At 36.6% G+C, this 22,998-nt stretch overlaps 1 pseudogene; it reads right to left on the bottom strand.

Moving 5' to 3' along the window:
* Positions 1–5,263: 5,263 nt before the first annotated feature.
* On the bottom strand, positions 5,264–8,818 carry LOC130708533 (peptidyl-prolyl cis-trans isomerase G-like; annotated as a pseudogene).
* Between the last annotated feature and the right edge of the window lie 14,180 nt (positions 8,819–22,998).

Raw genomic sequence — 22,998 nt, 5'->3', positions numbered from 1 at the left:
TATGTGTCTTGGCGTGTTTCTCCTTGGGTTTATCCTGCCTTGGACTGTCTTCACTTCCTGGACTTTGGTGGCTATTTCCTTTCCCATGTTTGGGAAGTTTTCGACTATAACCTCTTCAAATATTTTCTCGGGTCCTTTCTCTCTCTCTTCTCCTTCTGGGACCCCTATAATGCAAATGTTGGTGTGTTTAATGTTGTCCCAGAGGTCTCTAAACCTGTCTTCATGTCTTTTTGTTCTTTTTTCTTTGTTCTTTATTGACAGCAATGAATTCCACCATTCTGTCCTCCAGGTCACATATCCATTCTTCTGCCTCAGTTATTCTGTTATTGATTCCTTCTAGTGTATTTTTCATTTCAGTTATTGAATTGTTCATCTCTGTTTGTTTGTTCTTTCATTCTTCTAGGTGTTTGTTCTTTCATTCTTCTCGGTCTTTGTTAAATATTTCTTGCATCTTCTCGATCTTCACCTCCATTCTGTTTCCGGGGTCCTGGATCATCTTCACTATCATTATTCTGAATTCTTTTTCTGGAAGGTTGCCTATCTCCACTTCATTTAATTGTATTTCTGGGGTTTTATCTTGTTCCTTCATCTGGTACATAGTCCTCTTCCTTTTCATTTTGTCTATCTTTCTGTGAATGTGGTTTTCGCTCCACAGGCTGTAGGATTGTAGCTCTTCTTGCTTCTGCTGTCTGCCTTCTGGTGGATGAGGCTATTTAAGGGGCTTGTGCAAGCTTCCTGATGGGAGGGACTGGGTGGTTGGTAGAGCTGGGTGTTGCTCTGGTGGGCAGAGCTCAGTAAAACTTTAATCCACTTGTCTGCTGATGGGTGGGGCTGGGTTCCCTCCCGGTTGGTTGTTTGGCCTGAGGCCACCCAGCACTGGTGGCTGTGGGCTCTTTGGTGTGGCTAATGGGGGACTCCAGGAGGGCTCATGCCAAGGAGTACTTCCCAGAACTTCTGCTGCCAGTGTCCTTGTCCCCAGGGTGAGCCACAGCCACCCCCACCTCTGCAGACCCTCCAACACTAGCAGGTAAGTCTGGTTCAGTCTCCTACGGGGTCACTGCTCCTTCCCCCTAGGTCCTGATGTGCACACTACTTTGTGTGTGCCCTCCAAGAGTGGAGTCTCTGTTTCCCCCAGTCCTGTCGAAGTCCTGCAATCAAATCCCACTAGCCTTCAAAACCTGATTCTCTGGGAATTCCTCCTCCTGTTGCCAGACCTCCAGGTTGGGAAGCCTGACATGCAGCTCAGAACCTTCACTCCAGTGGGTAACCTTCTGTGGCATAATTGTTCTCCATTTTGTGAGTCACCCACCCAGTGGTTATGGGATTTGATTTTATTGTGATTGCAACCCTCCTACCATCTCACTGTGGCTTCTCCTTTGTTTTTGGATGTGGGGTATCTTTTTGGTGAGTTCCAGTGTCTTTCTATGGAAGGTTGTTCAGCAGTAAGTTGTGATTCTGGTTCTCTCGCAAGAGGGAGTGAGTGCACGTCCTTCTACTCCGCTATCATGAACCAATCTCAGCAATGTTTATTATCTAATTTATTTATAGATACAGTGTGAAGTTGAAGCCACTTAAGATATTTTAGGAATTTTTCTTTAGATATAAAAGCCTTAGAGACAAGAGGAGCAAAGAAAAAGATGAGGTTGTTAGTTATTATTAGTAAATATTTATGAGGCATCATATGTATTAAACTTAGAACAAATCTAAGAGGCTTTGTCTCTGTTGAAAAATAAGAGCAACCAGCCCTTATTTTAGTCATCTTTACAATTGGTGTTTCTTCATCTGAATCAATCATACTACAACCTTTAAAGGTTATTAAACATTATTAAAATGAAAAATTGGTACACTACAATCTGCTCATCTAGCATACATAGACTTTGATACTAAGGAAATAGCAATTTAGCTCAATAAGACTTATTGTGATCTGCTAAGTGAAAAGTACTGTGCTTGGTAATGCAAAGGACACCAATGATGAAAACACTGTTTTTGCTCTCATAGAGCTTACTTTACATTCTGATAGAGAAATTAAGACCTGTAATAAAGCAATAATAAAATAGAGAATACATTAGAGAAGTGGTTCTCAAGCTTCAGGGTGTGTTGGAATACTCTAGAGAGTATGTTTGAAAACAGATTGCTGGGCACCATACCCAGTTTCTGACTCAATAGGTCTGGAGTGGGGCCTGAGAATTTGCATTTCTAACAAATTCCCAAGTGATGCTGATGCTGCTGTTCCAGGGATCACACTTTGAGGATCACTGCAATAGAAATTTAAAGAACTATGGGAGTTCATAAGAGGGAGAATATAATCCTGACTGTGGGGTCAGGGAAGACTTTACAGAGAAGTTAAAATTTGAGCTGAGCCTTGAAAGATGAATAAGATTTTGATGGGAAAATACATGAGAAAAGGACACTGTAGGCAGAGGGGACAGCTTGAGCAAAGCTCCGAGGGAGGAAAGTATCTATTTGGGGAATAATGAATAGATAATTCTAAACATAGGTTAATGTTGTAGGAGATGTTTGAACTGTACCTAAGGTCACTCTGTGGAGGACTTTAGATGTTAAAATAAGAAACCTGAGCTTTACTCAGCAAACTAATGTTTCCCAAACTTGCCTCATCATAAAAAACATATGGATAATATGTTAAGTATACAAACTCCCAGACTTCATCTCAGAGCTACTGATTCAGAATCTCCAGTGGACAAAACTGGGAGTTCTATAGTTTTAACAAGCACTCTAGGTCATTCTTTATGATCAGGCCAATTTTAGAAACACTTGGGTAGATAATTTGCCATTTGTACAAGTGCTTACCTGGAAAATTATATGTATGTTAAATGTATTAATTCAAAATCCTGTTACATATACTGATCACTTAAAGGAGTATAGTCACTGGGTATTCTTTCCATGAAGTGAATAATAACCCTAAGTTTTCCTATATATTAGTTATGTTCTAAATATATTGGGTTTATTTATTCTTATAGAATGAACCATACAACAGAGCTTTCACAAAAATCTTCTTTGGGTTAAATTTTTTCAATTAAAAATGTCCTTAATTGGCTGTATTTTTCTCATCCATAATGTTAGCATAATGGCAGCTACCTCACAGGTATGGAGTGAGAATTTAATAAGCCACTGCATAGGAAGTTCTTAGTTTAAGGATTGATACATAGTATGTGCTCAATGAATGGTACCTGTTTGTACTAAAAACAAAGTGTCCTTAATGGCACTTTAAATAACCCATTGGGAAGGGGTGAAATAATACAATGTTCAGTTGTCATATTTGAGTTGCATTAAATTGTAAAGGACTTGAAAAATGAACTCTTGACTTCCACAGATTATCATCCATAGAAAAACATTAATCTTAGACCTCCCTCCTACATATACTTCCTCATGCTTTCAAATAGGTCCCCTCCACTCCCATTCCCTCCTTGCCAACACTCTTAGTTGGTTTATGGTCAGAGCATACAAATCTATTTTAATATTACCTTAAGTAAAATGTAATTATAAAATAAATCTTTGACATATTCTATTATAATACATTCTAAAGCCAAATCCAAATGATTGCTGGATTATTCACTCTTTTAGGTTTTGGCACAATTTACTTCTTAGTAGATTATGCAGCATCCCTTACCAAGATCCCATTTCTAAAAAATGGGAAAAACTCAACAAGCACAGTAGAGAACCACTCTCTGAGGACCCCTAACCGAGGGGGAGAGCATTGGATAAATGGATAACATTTACGTTTGCATCCTAGATAATAACAGGTGTGTATAGAGAAGGCACCAGTGAGGAGGAAGTCAGGGCAAAGAGGAGTAAACTAAGCTAAGCTTAGAATTAAGCTAAGTAAGTAAGCTAAGAATTTAGTGTGAGTTTTGGTTAGTTAGTAGAACAAACAAAACAAAAAGGAAAATGCTGGCACTTCTTGTCTTTTGGCATTTCAACTCCTGGCTGCCAGTAGTTAAAGATCTTGCTACTCAAAGTCTGATCCAAAGACCAGTAACAAAGGAGATCCCTGGGAGTTGGTTAGAAGGTCTTAGGCCTCACTCCAGACCTTCTGAGTCAGAATCTGCATTTTAACAAGATCCGCATGTGATTATGTGCACGTTAAAGTGTGAGAAGCACTTGTTTTCGTTGGAAAGGAAAGGAAAGGGACGATATCAGACTTTTAAGAGAATCCATTCCAGAAGACAAGTATAAAAGAGTAATGATGATTACTTGGTTTTCTGCACATATATTTCCTATTTTAAATGTAACATGGTGGTATAGCTATTGTTTAATGCCTTTCAGTATAGGTTGTTTTCTTCACCAACTGTGTAAATTATCTTTATAATTCTCATACATCAACTGGGTATTTTGTTATGTAGCTTGAGAGGCACTTAGATGCTCTGTAGAGTTTTGTTTTAATTAACGTAATAAAATCAGATAATTCAAAAGAGCAATCTTTGTCTTTCTTATTTTCACATTTCAATTCAGAAACCTTTCCCTAAACTAACACATGCCTTAAAAATCCCTACATACTTCAGCAAAACAAAATGAAACAAAATAATCCAGACCACGTATAGCATTCTGAAAGATTTAGAAAAGTGTGCATAAACCTACAGTGACGTATTGTATGTTGTAGCTATAAAATGTTTTATTAAAAGAGGAATTAAAATTCAGCTGACATTAGCATTTTGCCTGAAATACCTCCTTATGACAGTTAGATGGCCTCAATCCTTTAAAATTACACACACGGGATTTCCCTGGTGGTCCAGTGGTTAAGACTTTGCCTTGCAATGCAGGGGGTGCGGGTTCGACCCCTGGTTGGGGAGCTGAGATCCCACATGCCTCATGGCCTAGAAACCAAAACATAAAACAGTAGCGATATTGTAACAAATTCAATAAAACCTTTAAAAGTGGTCCACATCAAAAAAAAAAAAAAAATCTTAAAATAAAATAAAACTACGCACACGATAAAGTCACCTTTTTTTTTTTTTTTACTTTCCAAATTGATGTTTGGAAACTCAACCTTTTACCATTTAGAATTTTTTTAAAAGCTAATTTTACTGCAGTATTTTTTTTCTCATTTCTAGTTTATTAAAACTTTAGCAAGGCAAATTATCCAGGTTACAGATTATCAAATATCAATTCAACTAAGTCCACATTAAAAAGAAAAAAAAAGTCAAAAACTTAAAAACAATGAAAAGATGAAAACAACATAAAGGAGATTCATCAGCAAGTCTCCAAACCTAAAAATTGAGACAGAATGGAAATTGATTTGCACAACTCACTGATCCACTTTTGTCTTCATTTGTCCTAGGGCTTGATTCAAATTTTTTATTTTTGTCACGTACATGGTCATTTTCTTGACCATTTGATTTTTGGTTTTCCGTTTCCACTGAGGTTCTGGTCTTCCCATGCTCCTGATTAGGAATCTGTTTTCAGGTATAGGAGAATCTCTTCTGGATGGACAATAGACTGTGGTCGTGCTTCAAGATTTTCAGCCTCATTTCACTAGATGCACTTTTCTTTCATTTTTCCTTTTTTGTGTTTTCAGGAATTTTTCCTGTGTTTCTTTTTAAAAATTTCTCTTCAGAAGCACTTTCAGAATCAGAAGAATCAGAAGAGGACTGAGAATCTCTTCTGAGTCATGGGATGATGATGAGGATGGTGGTGATGACTTACACCTTTTCTTCATTTTAGTTTGGGAATTAGCTCTCTGCAACTGAATATATGCACCTCAGCAAATGGTTTGCTAGCTGCATCTGTTTTCTGATTTTCTCTCTCTCACAACTTCTTGACCAGAAATCACTTTCCCCAAAACAACATGATGCCCATCTAAATGAGGAGTTGGTTTCACTGTTAGGAAGATCTGTAAACTGTTTGTATCCTTTGCTTTCTTTGTTGGTCATTGATAAGAGAAATTCTCTCTTGTATTTAATAGCAAAACTCTCGTCCAAAATATCCTCCATTAATTCCCCTCCTTCTCCATTTCCTTCACTGAAGTCACCACCTTGAACCATAAAATTTTTGACAACCCTGTGAAAAAGACAATTCTTAAAACATAATGGCTTCTGAGTTGATTTCTCTGTCCCCTTTTCACTGGCACAAAGACAATAAATGTTCTCCCATGTTTGGGGGCCCACATCAGAAAATAATTCAAAAACAGCTCTTCCAGCAGGTTGATTATTAATGATGATAGAAAATGATGTCAGAAAGAAAACACTGAGGATGCTGAAGCTTTATCCCAATGGCTCCAATACTTCAATCTTTAAATAAAGAAAAATCAAGGAAAACTGATCCAAAAATCTTTTGGCTCCTGCACCAGTACACTCTCTTCTTCCTGGGGTCCTGTCCTTCAAAGTGTTTCAAATCTACCACTGCCAGAAAAGGCTCTGAAGCCTACTACAATCTTTTTTAATGACTAATTTGCTACAAGAGTTTTATTTAAAAAAATAATTTTTAAGCTTCTTTTTTTATCTGATATATTTTTTAAATAAGGGAAATAATTGAATGGTGCAATGAAAAAAATGTAAAGATTCTAACTCAAAATTTTTATTTGCAGAAGGGAAAACTGAGCCCCCCAAAATACTAAATTACTTGCCCATAATTTCTCAGCTAATAATTGGTAGAACCAGAACTGAGCCTAGGTTGGTTCCATACTTTTCCTACTTCAGTTCTAACATTAAGGGTTATATCTCATGCTCAGTTTTGCAAACGTTTTTTGTTTGTTTGGTAAACTTTTAATCTTTTGATTAGAAATGTAAAATGTACTTCACTCTCTCTTCCTTAAATATATTAAGAAATTCTTTTCTACCTATGAACCATAATAACTCAATTCCAAATACAATTTTACTCATAGTTGTTGCTACACTTATATTTTTGAAATATTGTACACATATATTGTAGTATATGGTGTATGTAGATTAGAATGCTCTTGCTATGCATTACTGTTTTAAAAAAGGCAAATATCTTATTGTTCTTTCATTCAATGTAGTGATTAAACAATTGCTATTCTACCTATTGTATCATGAACTAGTCCTAGAAAGATAAATATGACCACGCCATGTTTCAAAGGGCTCATAGATGATCCAGGTAACAGGGATCAAAATTCAACAAAAATATATATGACCCTTTAACGTTATCAAGTTTTTAAAAAAATAAACATCATCACCATCAAATAATATTACCAAATATCTCTGACTTCAAGGTTTGTCTAGACTCTGCATAAGATTTATAGTGTCTGGACTTCTTAAGGAGGTAATATGCAGACATAGTCAAATTTTACAAAAAGGAAAGCTACACATTCTTTTGGATAGCAGATTATAAATAAAAAATGTGAAGCTAGAGGATGGAATAAATTCAGGGAGTAACAAGAGATCACTGAGGAACATATTGACAAACTGGTTAAAGAAGGAGAAAAAGAAGCAAGGAGAGCGAGTAAAGAAAAGAAGCATCCTCATCTGGCAGACTAGTGTTAGAATCATATGCATAAAATTTATGTAATTAATAGTTATAAAGGAAATTATAAAATCAAGTACTTAATCAATAGTATATAAGGTAACCCATGTTTTTAACCAAAGACAAATATTTCAGTTGGGAGACTTTTTAATTCATTATGGAGAGTATTTAAAATGTAAGTTTATATGAAAATGATAAAACATACATCCCTCCCTACTTCAGTGTATTCTGGTGTATTGAACTATCGTGTTTGTTTGGTTGGTTGGTTGATTTTATTTGCTGTTGCTCCCTCATTGAAGCAACTAGACTATGAAGTAGATATTCCTCAAGGGAGATATCAAATCCTTGATTTTTTTAATTTCAAAATTCAAGATCCAGACTTGAGATGAAAGAATTGGAAAAACACCTGATGAGTCAAAACCTTTTTTCCTGTCCCCAAGACTGAAGACTCTCTAGACTTCTAGAGAAGGAGAGAAGTCAGAGGAAAAGTAAAGATGCTAGGTACCTGAAAAAGGGCCTGTGCCCAGCTTTCTCCTGGATTCATCTGAAGTAGGATGTGGTAAGGTTTAGGGAATAATAGAACACTCATCTCTGCATAATTTTGGAGATTCAAGAGCAGAAAGAATGCCACTTTTCCTACTTCCTTTGAGAAAGTGATAAGACCCCATAGTTGATGGTGTGGGAGCAGTAGAGTAGCAATGGCAGTGTGGTGTGTTAGAGTTGGAAAGGGGTACTGAGATAAGCTCACAGAGTCCCTTTGTGCCCCAGCATAGCATGGGGCACAGCAGAAGCATTTTCTATGAGCCAGAGGCTAGAAGGGGATGGAGTAGGGCCTTTTAGTGCCCCATTCATTTTTCCACTCTCTCAACAGTCACAGAAGCTGATGTCCAACACAAGGAGGACACGGACATAAACTTTGTACATCAGGACCAGGATGTACACCTTACCAGATAGTAGCGTAGAGAGAGGATGACAACTGACAACAGGTAACAGCCCCTTGGAACATGTATGCAATCCCAGTGTAAGGGGAGGGAAAACTTGAGTTGACTGTGATTGTTTTTCCAACATCTAGTGGAAGGGAGACTTGAAAGAAAAATTAAAACTTAAAATTTCTTGCATCCTTGAGCTAATGGACCGAGGTTTGTACCCGCTATATTATTAATAGTGATAGATTTGTGCAAGGTCTTATTTCTTAATATTATTAGTAACAAACAATGTCTTCTTCAGATTCAATATGATCTATCAAAAACATTACAAAACATTAATCTCAACTGGTATAAAAATTCAGATCTGAATCTCAGGTGGATGCTCAAATGTTAAACATACTTTCTTTTTTTACTTCCTGCATAAGGCCATCGGGCACATAGTACATGGATGGCATATTTAGCTTAATCCTTACAATAGTCCTATGAGGTAAATTCTCTTGTTATGTATATATTTTATACATGAGGAAGCTAAATAAATTGCAAGAGGTCAAAAAGCTTGAACTTTGTGCAATCCAAGAATCCTTTGCGTAAACATTATGCCATTCTGCTTAGAAATGAGTGAAACACTGACTAATCTTTTTAGCTGCATAAAATCATCAAAATCCATGTTTTTCCTAATCTTTAGAGTTTCTGTGTTAGAGAATTTAAGGCAAATTCAAGAGGGCTCTTAGCCAAGACACCTCCTACATTCTCAGTGGCCAGTTTAACTCCAGTTTCCAGAGAAGCAAGACTGCTGTGACTTTCTCCCTCGAGAACCTGGTCATTGTGCTGAGCTGTTCCCCTTTGCAGGTCACCTGTCAACATTAGTAGACATCTCTTCTTCCCAACTGGCCCTGAGCCCTCAGGTCATTATTTTGTTTCTTGGTTCTCACACTTAAACTTCTGTACTTTAACCTGCTCTTTGTCCTGCCTCCAGATCCCTGGAGACTATTTGTTTGTCTTTCCTAGGTCAGTGACTTCATTTTGAAACCCAATATTTTGGAGAGAGAGAGAGAGAGGAAAAAAAAAGAGCCTGTGTTCAACAAAATCCTTTTCGTAAAGGCAACTTGGTTTTGTCTGCTAGTGGTATGTCATAAAGCTTCCCTCTGCTGCCAGTGAAAACTAACCTTAAAAAGAAAGAGAAGAAACCCAGTTCTTTGTGACCTTTTCCAGGATCGTAGGACTTAAGTACCATCTGCTTGAAATATGACTCTCATCTTGTCACTTTCCCCCATAACAAATAGTTATATGTGACTTTTTTCCACATCTCTCATCTAGGAATATATTGTTTTGAAGAAAAGTTTGAAAGTTAAACACAATCTTACTGAGAGTATTTGATATCTATCTTATAAAAATATGATTGAATAAAGTTATTCTTAAAGTTCTATTTTTATCCTTAAATTAAAGTTTAAAGAAAGGAAAGGGATTATCAGTTATTATTAGATTTTTATGTTAAAAATTATGAACTTTCAATATATAAATTTCAAGTTTTTCCCAATAGGCTTTATTACTTCCTCTGATTGTCTTTTCATTTTCTTGTGCTGTCCATCAACCATGTCCTATCCTTCTGGGATATTCCTCAATTTCTGTTTGCATTACAATGTCATATTTCTTTTATTTTAAATGATTTTAATTTCATTTTTAATATATAGTGAGAACACACTGTAATAAGTTCATTTCACTACTTTTCACTTTCAAAATAACTTTGTCTTTTGAAATTTTTGCCTCCTAAAATAAATCATTTTAGAGTCTTCATAGAAAGAAATATATTCTCTTTTCTCTTTGAATTTTCTATACTTATAGAAAAGAGTTTCATATGTCCAAACACTTTTCTAAAGTAGGGGTGTTTAGAAAAATAGAATCTTCAGTGTAATAAATATTTCTTCAGTTGGATATTTCATTTACAAAATTATGAAAAGCAGTTTATGCTCTTATGTTAGAAGAAATAATTTTCTTTCTTTTTTCTTTCTTCACAATAAAAAGAGCTTTACTGGATTTTTTTTCTGATTATGAAAGTAGCATATGCATATTTACAGTGCCTATACTACGAAAATAGTTCAGCAATAGACTAGTACACAAACAACAGAGGCCTAAAAAAACAGTACTAGGTGAAGAATGTTAAGGAATAGAATATGAAACTAAGTAAATTTAAAATATCTAAACAAAAAACAAGAAAATATATTTTGTAGAAATATATGCAAACCAAAAAGATTTACATCAAATGCATTAGAATTGTTGTCAGTGGGGGGTGGTTTGGGTGATCTAAATAGGAAATGTGGATAAAAGAAAAAAATTTCAGATGATACAGAAATGTACAAAGAAGTTAAAATCACCCTCAATCCCACTGCTTGATGATAATCACAGTTTGCATATTTTGGAATATAGTCATCCAGATACACACACACACACACACACACACACACACACACACACACTTTAAAGTGGGATTATAATCTGTTTTTTAATCCTTATTTTCTTTTTCATTTAGCAATACAATATAAATGTTATACATAATAATTTTTCATGTAGTACAAGCATGGACGAGCATTACATTTAATGATTACCCTACTGATATATATTTAGATCGTTTCTAGTTTTTTTAATAACTAGTATTACAATGAGCATTCTTAAGCATACATCTTTATCTATTTGCCTTTTAAATTATTGAAACAAATTGTTGTCAGATTGCCCTCCAGAAACTCCATTTTTACATTCCCAATATGAAACTTTCTGATTCTTGTAGGAACCTAAAACTTTTGTAAAACAAACCAACAGAAACAAAGTTATCTCCATATTCCAGGTCACTGAAATGTCCAGATCTTAGCAATAGAGTAAATTTGCTCACAGAGTCCTTTCTGTTCTATGGAAGATCAAAGACTACGCAACATGTTAATGTCAGGGCACAACCGACAATTTAGCCCTGACTTCTGATCTAAACATCAGGAATTGAGTGAACTACAGCAAGAGAAAACAGCAAGGGATGCACCTAGAACTATCGCTCATGCCATTTGCATGTATTCGTTTAAGTAGTACCTCAACTTTTTTGCACTTGTATATGTATCAGAATTCTGAAATTTAGAAAAAAAAATTAAACCCTTTAATTACTAGGGGTGGGACTTTTGTTCTAAGTAATTGTGAGTTTTCTATTTTTGAACCTGATTCCTAAAGTGCCTTTCAACTTTTCTTGAAGGTTCTGACTTCATTAGTAACCTTATGTCCCAAACAGTCCGGTGAGTTTTCTAACACAGCTTTCAAAGGAGACAGCAATTCTAGTGGCCCCTCCCGCACTGGGGCAGCCTGGTGGGGTGGGCAGAGCCAAGCTGGAGCCAGTCAGACGCTGGGCTTCCTGCAAAACCCTATGCTGCGGGACCTTAGGCTCCTCACTAAGGTCCTCTATCTCAGTTTCCTCAACTGTTACATGGACATAGGATATCCACTTGACTATCTCCAGTATCTAGGGCAAATATTTCAACAAATATCTGTGTAGTGAGTTAACTCACGGTAACAATTAGGAATAACAAATGTGAAATGTCTGGAACCTAGCAAATACTCATTGAGCGGCAGCTATTGTCAATATTAGGGTAAAATATGGGGATGTTGTTGAAGGAGAGAAGCAGAGAGCAAAAAAATTCAGATAGTCCTGTCGGCAAGTGGGAGTCCCAGTTTAGGTGCTGGGGCCAGTGTGAGTCTAAAAATATGGGAATTCCTATTGACAGGTTAGAAAAAGAGAGGGAGTTGCTCTGAATTAGGCTCAGCGTTCAGGGCTACCAACAGCTTCTCTGAATGGAAAATACCCACGTGGCTTTTAACAGTGTGTGAATGTGAATAATCAACTCATCAAGGTAAAGTCCTTAAGCTTTTTCTACCCAGTATCATTGCTACACCCAAACCACATTGCAGAAAGAATTACTAAATGCGTGTTTTCTTAATGCTACTATGTGGCAGGAATTTAAGTTGATAATCTCTTTTCAAGGCACATCTTTATTAAAAGGGAATTATTCAAAGCCATCTGACTGGTAATTACTACATAAAGGCTAATTGACCTAATTAATCTAATATGGGTCAATGGCTTTATAATACCCAAAGAAGAGCATTTTCAAATGAGAAGAAAAGAAACTCCAAAAGGAATTTCTTTAAGTGAACATCCTTAAATTTAGTGAGTCTGATTTATTTCTTGCACACAGATATTATATGGCTGCATATTATGTTGCTAGAGTGGCTGAGCTGGGATAAAGAGAGATAGAGAGCCTAATTCTCTGAGGATACTGAGGAATATTCTGTTCATCACTCAGGGGAAGGCACTATATAAATTACATTTAAACAATACTGCCTCTTTCTGATAACACAGCACTGAAAGAAGAATTCAACGTGACAAGAAGTCAAATTTACTATCATACTGTTTTGATTCTCTTGGTGATGTGATAAAGTGCATGCTGATACCTGCTTTTTATTTGATTAACTTTGGCTTCTCTGAATGCCACCTTGTCCCATTTGAAGTATTGACTGTAAAATATAAACCAGTACTGATAATATCTGGGCTCCATGATTGAGGTAAGAATGTAAAATCCACACCTGTGGTAGACAAAATAAGGCCCTCACAGATGTCCACATTTTAATCCCCCACATCTGCGAATATGTCAGTAACATGGCAAAAGGGACTTTGCAGATGTGAAGTTAGGGATCTTGAGATGGAGAGATTATCCTGGATTACCTGGGTGAGCCCATTCTGAAAGTGAAAGCCCACTTCCATTTACAAGTGTACGTATAAATGAAAGAGGGAGGCAGGAGAGTCAGAGTCAGAGGAGATGTGAGGGTGGAGCAGGGCTCAGACAGAGAATGAGAGAGGGGGACAGATTTGAAGATACCACAGTGTAACTTCTATGATGGAGAAAGGGGTCACAAGTCAAAGAATGCAGGTGGCCTCTAGAAGCTGGAAAAGGCAAGGATATGGATTCTCCCCTAGAACCTCCAGAGGGAATGCAGCCCTGGTTTTTAAAATCAAGCAACCTTGATTTTAGCCCAGTAGCCCAGTGAGACTGGTTTTTTTTGTGGTTTTTTTTTTTTTTGACCTCTGATCTCCAGAACTGTAAGTAATAAATCTGTATTGTTTTAAGCCACTAAATTTGTGATCATTTGTTACAGCAGCAATAGAATCTAATGTACCACCTTTGGGCTGATGGCACAGAACCACACGGATGTCATTTTAATTGAATCGAAATGACTTTCCCGCGCCTGTAATCCAAGACAGGGAAGCCCTGCAGCAGAAGCTCACTTTGCTCCTGTTTATTTTCAGGCCTTTTGAGAAATGGAGTGTTAGTGAGGGTTCCTAGGTATGGGAAGAAACCAGTGAGCTAATTTCCCTCTCCCAGGTTTTTAAAACCCAAAAACATTCTCTAAAAAGATAGTCACAACTATACACAATGTCTTTTAATCAATTTGGCCTCTGTTCTGTGCTCAAAATTAAACAAGAGTAAACCACTTGGAGGATGGGAATGTTCACAAAGCCTTTAGAAAGTGGTTAAGTGTTTTCACCGGGGTCACAAGTTTCAGCTACACCCTCGGGCTGATAGTGTAGGCTGGGAAGGAGCTTGGAGCAGCTGATCAAAATCTCTCAGGGGGCCAAGGAGTTGAATGATGATAGTTTAACAGCCGCTGTGCTAAGGCACACTTACATCACATTAAGGAACACTTGCATTAACGTATTATCCCGTCCTTACCATCCCTATTTTCAATGGAGGAAATTAAAGCTTGAGAAATGGCACCACCTCCACATCGCCTACAGCTGACTCACGGTAGATTTTTATGCACTCCAAGTGTGAGCTGTTAACGGCTACTCTACAGCCCTTCTCCACATCAGAAGCTCTATGGCTGACAGCCAAGAAAGTTTTCTGTACGACAGCGTCATGGCATATTCATTGTTTTCTTGATATTCTAAGTGCACTACCCCAGCAGGTTCCTTAGAATGCAGGAAGGTTTTGCTAGAGGAAAAACATATATCACATACAACACCAGGCAAAGTTCTACTGCCAAATGCAGTCAGAGAATGGGCCGACTGTGAGTGCAAGCCTGGCTGTCTCTGAGAAGTGTACTAGTTCTTACAGCCCCAATGGGAGAGTTTGCTAACTGATGTCATGATAGTGACTCCATCAGAAGTAAGGCAAACAATGAAAATGATTAAGTGCACAACTTGATTCTGACTATTGCAGTGGTTCCACCAAGGAAGAAAAACTGGAGGAATCCAATGAGATCAATTAGATTGGACAATAAGCTTTCTGATGAGCATGGATGAAAGTTGAATGGGATGACACATACCCAAGATTTGGAGTAGCTCAAGTCTTGGAGGAAGACTAATATTGGAACCAGACAAAAATAGTAAAGAAAATAAGAAATTCAGAGTGGGAAGAATTCTGAGAAGGGAACGGCCCCTGGCTTGAAAATAATGATGCTAGGTTGGCATGTAACGGCAATGAGGAAGCAGAACCTCTCCACTCCTCTTGTACTACCTTTAAATGTTTTTTCTGGGTGAGAAGACTGCTCATCAGACTTGACTGGAAAGGGTGTTAATGAGTGTTGATAAGAAGGAATTGGAGCTCCAATTTATTCAAGGCTCTACATCTGAACCACTGCATTCCAAGGCAAGGTAATATAGTATGTTGATTAGGAAAACAGGCTTTGAAGTCAGACCTAGAGTCCACTTTGTTTTCCTAGCAAGTTACTTAACAGATTTAAATTTCAATTTCTTCACCTGTAAAATCGGGATAACGGTATATGCCTCATAGGGCTAGGGGGACAATTCAATGTAAGCCACTTTAACACAGCACCTGGCACATAATAAATGCTCGATGTACAGTAGCTATTCATTTTATCATTATTATTTTTATAGACTAAATAGTTGAAATGACATCAGAAATCTTTAAGAAATTGTAAAGAATAAATGTTGTGAATAAGTAAATAGTCAATAAAACTAGGACTAATTAAATTAAAGATAGTTTTAAAGAGTTTCCAAAGTAAACAGTGATCTCTAGGAATAGTGTAGGTTCAGTAAGAATAAAGCCATATCAGTCTAAATGCATCTTGCTTTCTCTAAAGGGCTATATACTGTAAATCAGAGGAATTTTATAGACAGAGTATTGGGACTTCAGTATGACCAAGAATTCAAGATATCCTTATGAAAGAACTGTGGGCTGGTTGTATTAGGTAAGAGGATTTTTAACTTGTTGAATAATACAAACAATGCTAGTTAAGAAATATTATAAATTCAGAGGAAGTTTTCCAGGAGGAATAAATTAGAGGTTGATCCCTCAGCCCTAAAATGTTCAACATTTTCACTAATGACTTTTATGCTAATATCTGCAGCTTGGTGATCAATGAAAGAATGCTGGGTTACAAAATTAGAATTCAAAAAAATTCTCGGGCTTTCCTGGTGGCGCAGTGGTTGAGAATCTGCCTGCCAATGCAGGGGACACGGGTTCGAGCCCTGGTCTGGGAAGATCCCACATGCCGCGGAGCGGCTGGGCCCGTGAGCCACAACTGCTGAGCCTGCGCGTCTGGAGCCTGTGCTCCGCAACAGGAGAGGCCGCGATGGTGAGAGGCCCGCGCACCGCGATGAAGAGTGGCCTCCGCTTGCCACAACTAGAGAGGGCCCTCGCGCAGAAACGAGGACCCAACACAGCCATAAATAAATAAATAAATAAATTAAAAAAAAAAAATTCTCATATGGCTGAAACAACAGACCAAATCAAACAATACAAAATTTGCCTACAAAATAATCTAGTTTTTTACTTTAGTCCAATATTAAACTTTATAAGCAGAGTGTGGGGTACATGTCTTAGCAGCTTGTATTTCTTATAAATAGGTTTTATTCAAAAGCATATTACAGTGCAAGGATTTGAAAAGAAATAGTGTGTGGTTGGTGGTAAACAACTTCTCTCCATCTCCACTGAGGAGCCCTTCTCAGACTAATGGGTATATGCCTTACCTGGGGGTCTTGTTATAATGCAGATTCTGATTCGGTAGGTCTGGGGTGGAGCCCGAGATTCTCCGTTTCTAAGCTCTCAGGTGATGATGATGATGATGATGATGATGATAATGATGATGATGGTGATGACCCAAATCCACAGTTTGAAAAGTAAGGGAGTAACAGATTTAAAATTGCAATGGAATAGATACAGGGCAGCAGTGGTTCACCACACGGGTTGCTCACTAGAATCATCAAGATACTGACATCTGGGCCTGATCAAGACCAACTAAATGAGAATCTCTGGAGATGAGGCTTGAGCACCGACATGTTTTTCAGCTTTCCAGTGATTCTTATTCTCTAGATTGACTGGTTGATATATCTCAGAAGTTTTGTAACTAAGAAGCTTATTTTTTATAAAAAAAAAAAAAATGTAACTAAGAAGTTATATATAACTAAGTTTTATACATATATAAAACTAAGAAGCTTTGTAATTTATATATACATATATAAATTATAAAACTCCATAGGTATCACTATTTATATATGTATGAGTTACATATATAATTAACATATAAATAATTTCTGGGGGGCAAATTTCCATTAAAACTATGTATGTAGGACTTCCCTCGTGGCACAGTGGTTGAGAATCTGCCTGCCAATGCAGGGGACACGGGTTCGAGCCCTGGTCTGGGAAGATCCCACATGCCGCGGAGCAACTAGGCCCGTGAGCCACAACTACTGATGCTCTGCAACAAGAGAGGCCACGATAATGAGAGGCCCGTGCACCGCGATGAAGAGTGGCCCCCACTTGCCGCAACTAGAGAAAGCCCTCGCACAGAAACGAAGACCCAACACAGCCATAAATAAATAAATACATAAACCCAAAGTTAAAAAAAAAAGAACTATATATGTAAATACCTGTCTATATATATATATATATATATATATATATATATATATATACACACACACACACACACAAGTGTTAGAGGAGCTCCTAAATTACTCTGTACTATAGTTGTAAACATACTTGGCAAATCTAATTTATGGTTAAAAAATATGTCATTCCAATATTTGTAATAACCTGTAAGGGAAAAGAATCTGAAAAACAAAATAGATATTTATGTATGTATAACTGAATCACTTAGCTGTACATCTGAAACTAACACAACATTGTAAATCAAGTATACTTCAATAAAAATAAAATAAAATGTCATTCCAAATGTGAAAACTTTCATGATAATATTAGACAATGGTTCTTGTCCTTCGTTGTATTAAAAATAAACCAATGTATAACACCTTATACCTATTAGGATGGCTGCTATCTAAAAAAAAAGAAAAAAAACAGAAAATAAGCCTTGTTGATAATGTGGAGAAAGTGGAACCCTTGTGCACTGTTGGCGGAAATGTAAAATGGTGCAGCCACTGTGAGAAACAGTATGGGAGTTCCTCAAAAATTAACCATAGAATTACCATGTGATCCAGCAATTCCACTTCTGGGTATATAACCAAAATAATTGAAAGCAGGGTCTTGGAGAGATATATTCATACTCATAAATAGAATATATTCCTATTTTCCTATTCGTATAAATTATGGCATTATTCACAATAGCCAGAAGGTAGAAGGAACCCAGGTATTCATCAACCCATAAATGGATAACCAAAAACGATTTATAGATACAATGAAATATTATTAAGCTAAAAAGGAAGGAAACTGACATATGTTGCAACATGAATGAACCTTGAGGACATTATGCAAACTGTAATAAGCCAGACACAAAAGGTTAAATACTGTATGATTCCACTTATATATCTAAAGTAGTCAAATTCATAGAGACAGAAGATAGGATGGTGGTTGCCAGGGGCTGGAGGGAGGAGGGGAATAAGACATTATTGTTTAATGGGTACAGAGTTTCAGTGATGCAAAATGAAAAGAGTTATGGAAATGGATGCTGATAAAGGTTGTACAATAATGTGCATATTTCATACTACTGACCTGTACAATTTAAAATGGTTAAGATGATAAATGTTATATGTATTTCACCACAATTTTTTAAAAAAGTAAACCAATGTAAAATCTTAAATATACCAAGAGCAACTTGTACCATAATGTTATATAGATACATAATAATATATTATTATTACTTGGTATTTTGTATCTTTTATAATTTTGTTACTGATAATAATATTGTGAGATGCACAGGACAGACATGATCTCTATTTTAAAAATGAAAGAAACTGAGGATCAGAGAGATGAGCTTAGAGCCCAGGACTCCTGACTCAAGGACCAGGTATCACTTCTTTCCAACTCATCCCTGGCCACACTTTGGTCCTAGTGGCTGGATTTTTAGGTGTGTGTGTGTGTGTATGAGATTTCAGTTATTAACATTAATATTGTGCTTGGATGTTTTTGCAGTTATAAACATCTCTGATAGGTTGATGTGGTAGAGGTGTTTCTCTCTTTGCCAAGCTGGTGACAATCTAATGATAGTATTGTCAACCAGTGTCTTCAATGATTATACATATTTATTAGACAGTATAATCATCTCTACTATGCCAGTTGCTCACACACCAGAAATGAAGCTCCAGGAATAGTCTATTACTCTGACAGGGATAATAGGTCATTATTACCAAATCAGCAGCACAGTGCTTTAAAAATAAATGACCCTGCTTCCCATCAGTATTTATTTTTCATAAGTGCCTCAGGTTTGTCTAAGCATCTAACAGCAGGAGAAAATTATCCCTTAATATTCTTCTATTTTTTTTTTTGCATGTCTTAAGTGGTCTTAAATGGTAAATGGAACGTTTCTGTTGACCCCAATATAGAAGCCTGGGTGGTTTTATAGGCGCATTAATAGAAAATGGGTAGAATTCATCTTATATGCACACCAAATGCATATAGTCTTTTACTTTTCCATCCAATTATGTTGACAAAGAAGGGCCAAATAGGAAGATGCGAGTGGGAGGGGAAAAGGAGAAATACTATGTACTTATCCCATGAATTAAGGTGAGTTTTTTTTTTCCAGTGATATATATCAGGAATAAAAATAATTTGGCACCTTTTCTTTTTTTAACATCTTTATTGGAATATAATTGCTTTACAATGCTGTGTTAGTTTCTGTTTATAACATAGTGAATCAGCTATACATTTACATATATCCCCATATCTCCTCCCTCTTGAGTCTCCCTCCCACCCTCCCTATCCCACCCCTCTAGGCAGTCACAAAGCATGGAGCTGATCTCCCTGTGCTATGTGGCTGCTTCCCACTAGCTAGCTATTTTACATTTGGTAAAGTCCCTGCCACTCTCTCACTTCGTCCCAGCTTACCCTTCTCCCTCCGCATGTCCTCAAGTCCATTCTCTACGTCTGCATCTTTATTCCTGTCCTGCCCCTAGGTTCTTCATAACCATTTTTTTTTAAATTCTGTATAAATGTGTTAGCATACGGTATTTGTTTTTCTCTTTCTGACTTACTTCACTCTGTATGACAGTCTCTAGGTCCATCCACCTCACTACAAATAACTCAATTTCGTTTCTTTTTATGGCTGAGTCATATTCCATTGTATATATGTGCCACATCTTCTTTATCCATTCATCTGTTCATGGAGACTTAGGTTGCTTCCATGTCCTGGCTATTGTAAATAGAGCTGCAATGAACATTGTGGTACATGACTCTTTTTGAATTATGGTTTTCGCAGGGTATATGCCCAGTAGTGGGATTGCTGAGTCATATGGTAGTTCTATTTTTAGGTTTTTTTTTTTTTACCTTTCTCCCAAGCTTTTATTAAAATACTCATAAAGATTTTTAAAAAGACAAGACTGCACAGACTAATTACTAAGCATACAGAAACATGATATTCAAACATCATTAAAATGACAGAAATCTTTTAAGATCTGCTTCCCATCTCAGTCTAAATCAAGGATCTGGCATTGTCCTCAAGGAACTAACCATAAATAACTCAGTGCATGCCTAATAGCTTTCTCTGTGTTCTGTTGGTTGGTACAGCTACTTGCTTTATAATTCTTCCTTACCTGAATGACATTATTAGCAATAGAAAACACACAAATATTATCGTAGGAATTAGCTAATTATTAAAAGCTGATTATCAGCTATATTCATCCTATAATTTAATTTCATCTGTTTCTTTGTAATTTTGCTTTTACATACAAAATTTATCACCAAATATGTATCTCTGGCTCCCTAATATATAAAAGACTTGTGTAAGAAGAAACATTTGATGATATACATAAAATCACAATCACAGTAATTGGACCATAGTTAACACTAATTCAGAACAGAGGAATTTATGCTCATTTATTAGTGATTATATAAAGGAAGAAAAAATGGGTTAGGTAAAAAAATGATATTAAATTTTTTATATGAACAAATTACATGAATCCCAAGTTCTTAAAAAAGTTTATGTTCTACTTTTAGTTTTTTAAGGAACCTCCATACTCTTCTCCATAGTGGCTGTATCAATTTACATTCCCACCAACAGTGCAAGAGGGTTCCCTTTTCTACACACCCTCTCCAGCATTTATTGTTTGTAGATATTTTGATGATGGCCATTTTGACTGGTGTGAGATGATACCTCATTGCACTTTTGATTTGCATTTCTCTAATGAGTAGTGACGTGGAACATCCTTTCATGTGTTTGTTGGCAATCTGTATGTCTTCTTTGGAGAAATGTCTATTTAGGTCTTCTGCCCATTTTTGGATTAGGTTGTTTGTTTTTTTGATATTGAGCTGCATGAGCTGCTTGTAAATTGTGATTAATCCTGTCAGTTGCTTCATTTGCAAATATCTTCTCCCATTTTGAGGGTTGTCTTCTCATCTTGTTTGTAGTTTCCTTTGCTGTGCAAAAGCGTTTAAGTGTCATTAGGTCCCATTTGTTTATTTTTGTTTTTATTTCCATTTCTCTAGGAGGTGGGTCAAAAAGGATCTTGCTGTGATTTATGTCACAGAGTGTTCTTCCTATGTTTTCCTCTAAGAATTTTACAGTGTCTGCCCTTACATTTAGGTCTTTAATCCATTTTGAGTTTATTTCTGTGTATGATATTAGGGAGTGTTCTAATTTCATTCTTTTACATGTAGCTGTCCAATTTTCCCAGCACCACTTATTGAAGAGACTGTCTTTTCTATATTTTATACTCTTGCCTCCTTTATCAAAAATAAGGTGACCATATGTGTGTGGGTTTATCTCTGGACTTTCTAACCTGTTCCATTGATCTATATTTCTGTTTTTGTGCCAGTACCATACTGTCTTGATTACTGTAGCTTTGTAGTATAGTCTGAAGTCAGGGAGCCTGATTCCTCCAGCTCCATTTTTCTTTCTCAAGATTACTTTGGCTATTCAGGGCCTTTTTTGTTTCCATACAAATTGTGAAATTTTTGGTCCTAGTTCTGTGGAAAATGCCATTGGTAGTTTGATAGGGATTGCATTGAATCTGTAGATTGCTTTGGGTAGTATAGTCATTTCCACAACGTTGATTCTTCCAATCCAAGGACATGGTATATCTCTCCATCTGTTGGTATCATCCTTAATTTCTTCCATCAGTGTCTTATAGTTTTCTGCATACAGTTTTTTGTCTCCTTAGGTAGGTTTATTCCTAGGTATTTTATTCTTTTTGTTACAATGGTAAATGGGAGTGTTTCCTTAATTTCACTTTCAGATTTTTCATCATTAGTGTATAGGAATGCAAGAGATTTCTGTGCATTAATTTTGTATCCTGCTACTTTCCCAAATTCATTGATTAGCTCTAGTAGTTTTCTGGTAGCATCTTTAGGATTCTCTCTATATAGTATCATGTCATCTGCAAACAGTGATAGCTTTACTTCTTCTTTCCAATTTGGATTCCTTTTATTTCTTCTTCTTCTCAGACTGCTGTGGTTAAAACTTCCAAAACTATGTTGAATAATAGTGGTGAGAGTGGGCAACCTTGTCTTCTTCCTGATATTAGAGGAAATGGTTTCAGTTTTTCACCATTGAGAATGATGTTGGCTGTGGGTTTGTCATATATAGCCTTTATTATGTTGAGGTAAGTTCCCTCTATGCCTACTTTCTGGAGGGCTTTTATCATAAATGGGTTTTGAATTTTGTCAAAAGCTTTTTCTGCATCTATTGAGATGATCATATGGTTTTTATCCTTCAATTTGTTAATATGATGTATCACGTTGATTGATTTGCATATATTGAAGAATCCTTGCATTCCTGGGATAAACCCCAATTGATCATGGTGAATGATCCTTTTAATGTGCTGTTGGATTCTGTTTGCTAGTATTTTGTTGAGGAGTTTTGCATCTATCTTCATCAGTGATATTGGCCTGTAGTTTTCTTTCTTTATGACATCTTTGTCTGGTTTTGGTATCAGGGTGATGGTGGCCTCATAGAATGAGTTTGGGAGTGTTCCTCCCTCTGCTATATTTTGGAAGAGTTTGAGAAGGATAGGTGTTAGCGCTTCTCTAAATGTTTGATAGAATTCTCCTGTGAAGCCATCTGGTCCTGGGCTTTTGTTTGTTGGAAGATTTTTAATCACAGTCTCAATTTCAGTGCTTGCGATTTGTCTGTTTATATTTCCTATTTCTTCCTGGTTCAGTCTCGGAAGGTTGTGCTTTTCTAAGAATTTGTCCATGTC

The sequence above is a fragment of the Balaenoptera acutorostrata genome, chromosome 1 (assembly GCF_949987535.1).
Source record: "Balaenoptera acutorostrata chromosome 1, mBalAcu1.1, whole genome shotgun sequence".
In the NCBI taxonomy this organism is placed as follows: domain Eukaryota; kingdom Metazoa; phylum Chordata; class Mammalia; order Artiodactyla; family Balaenopteridae; genus Balaenoptera; species Balaenoptera acutorostrata.
The sequence above is the reverse complement of the archived record's forward strand: the minus strand, read 5'-3'. Positions and strand labels throughout refer to the sequence as shown.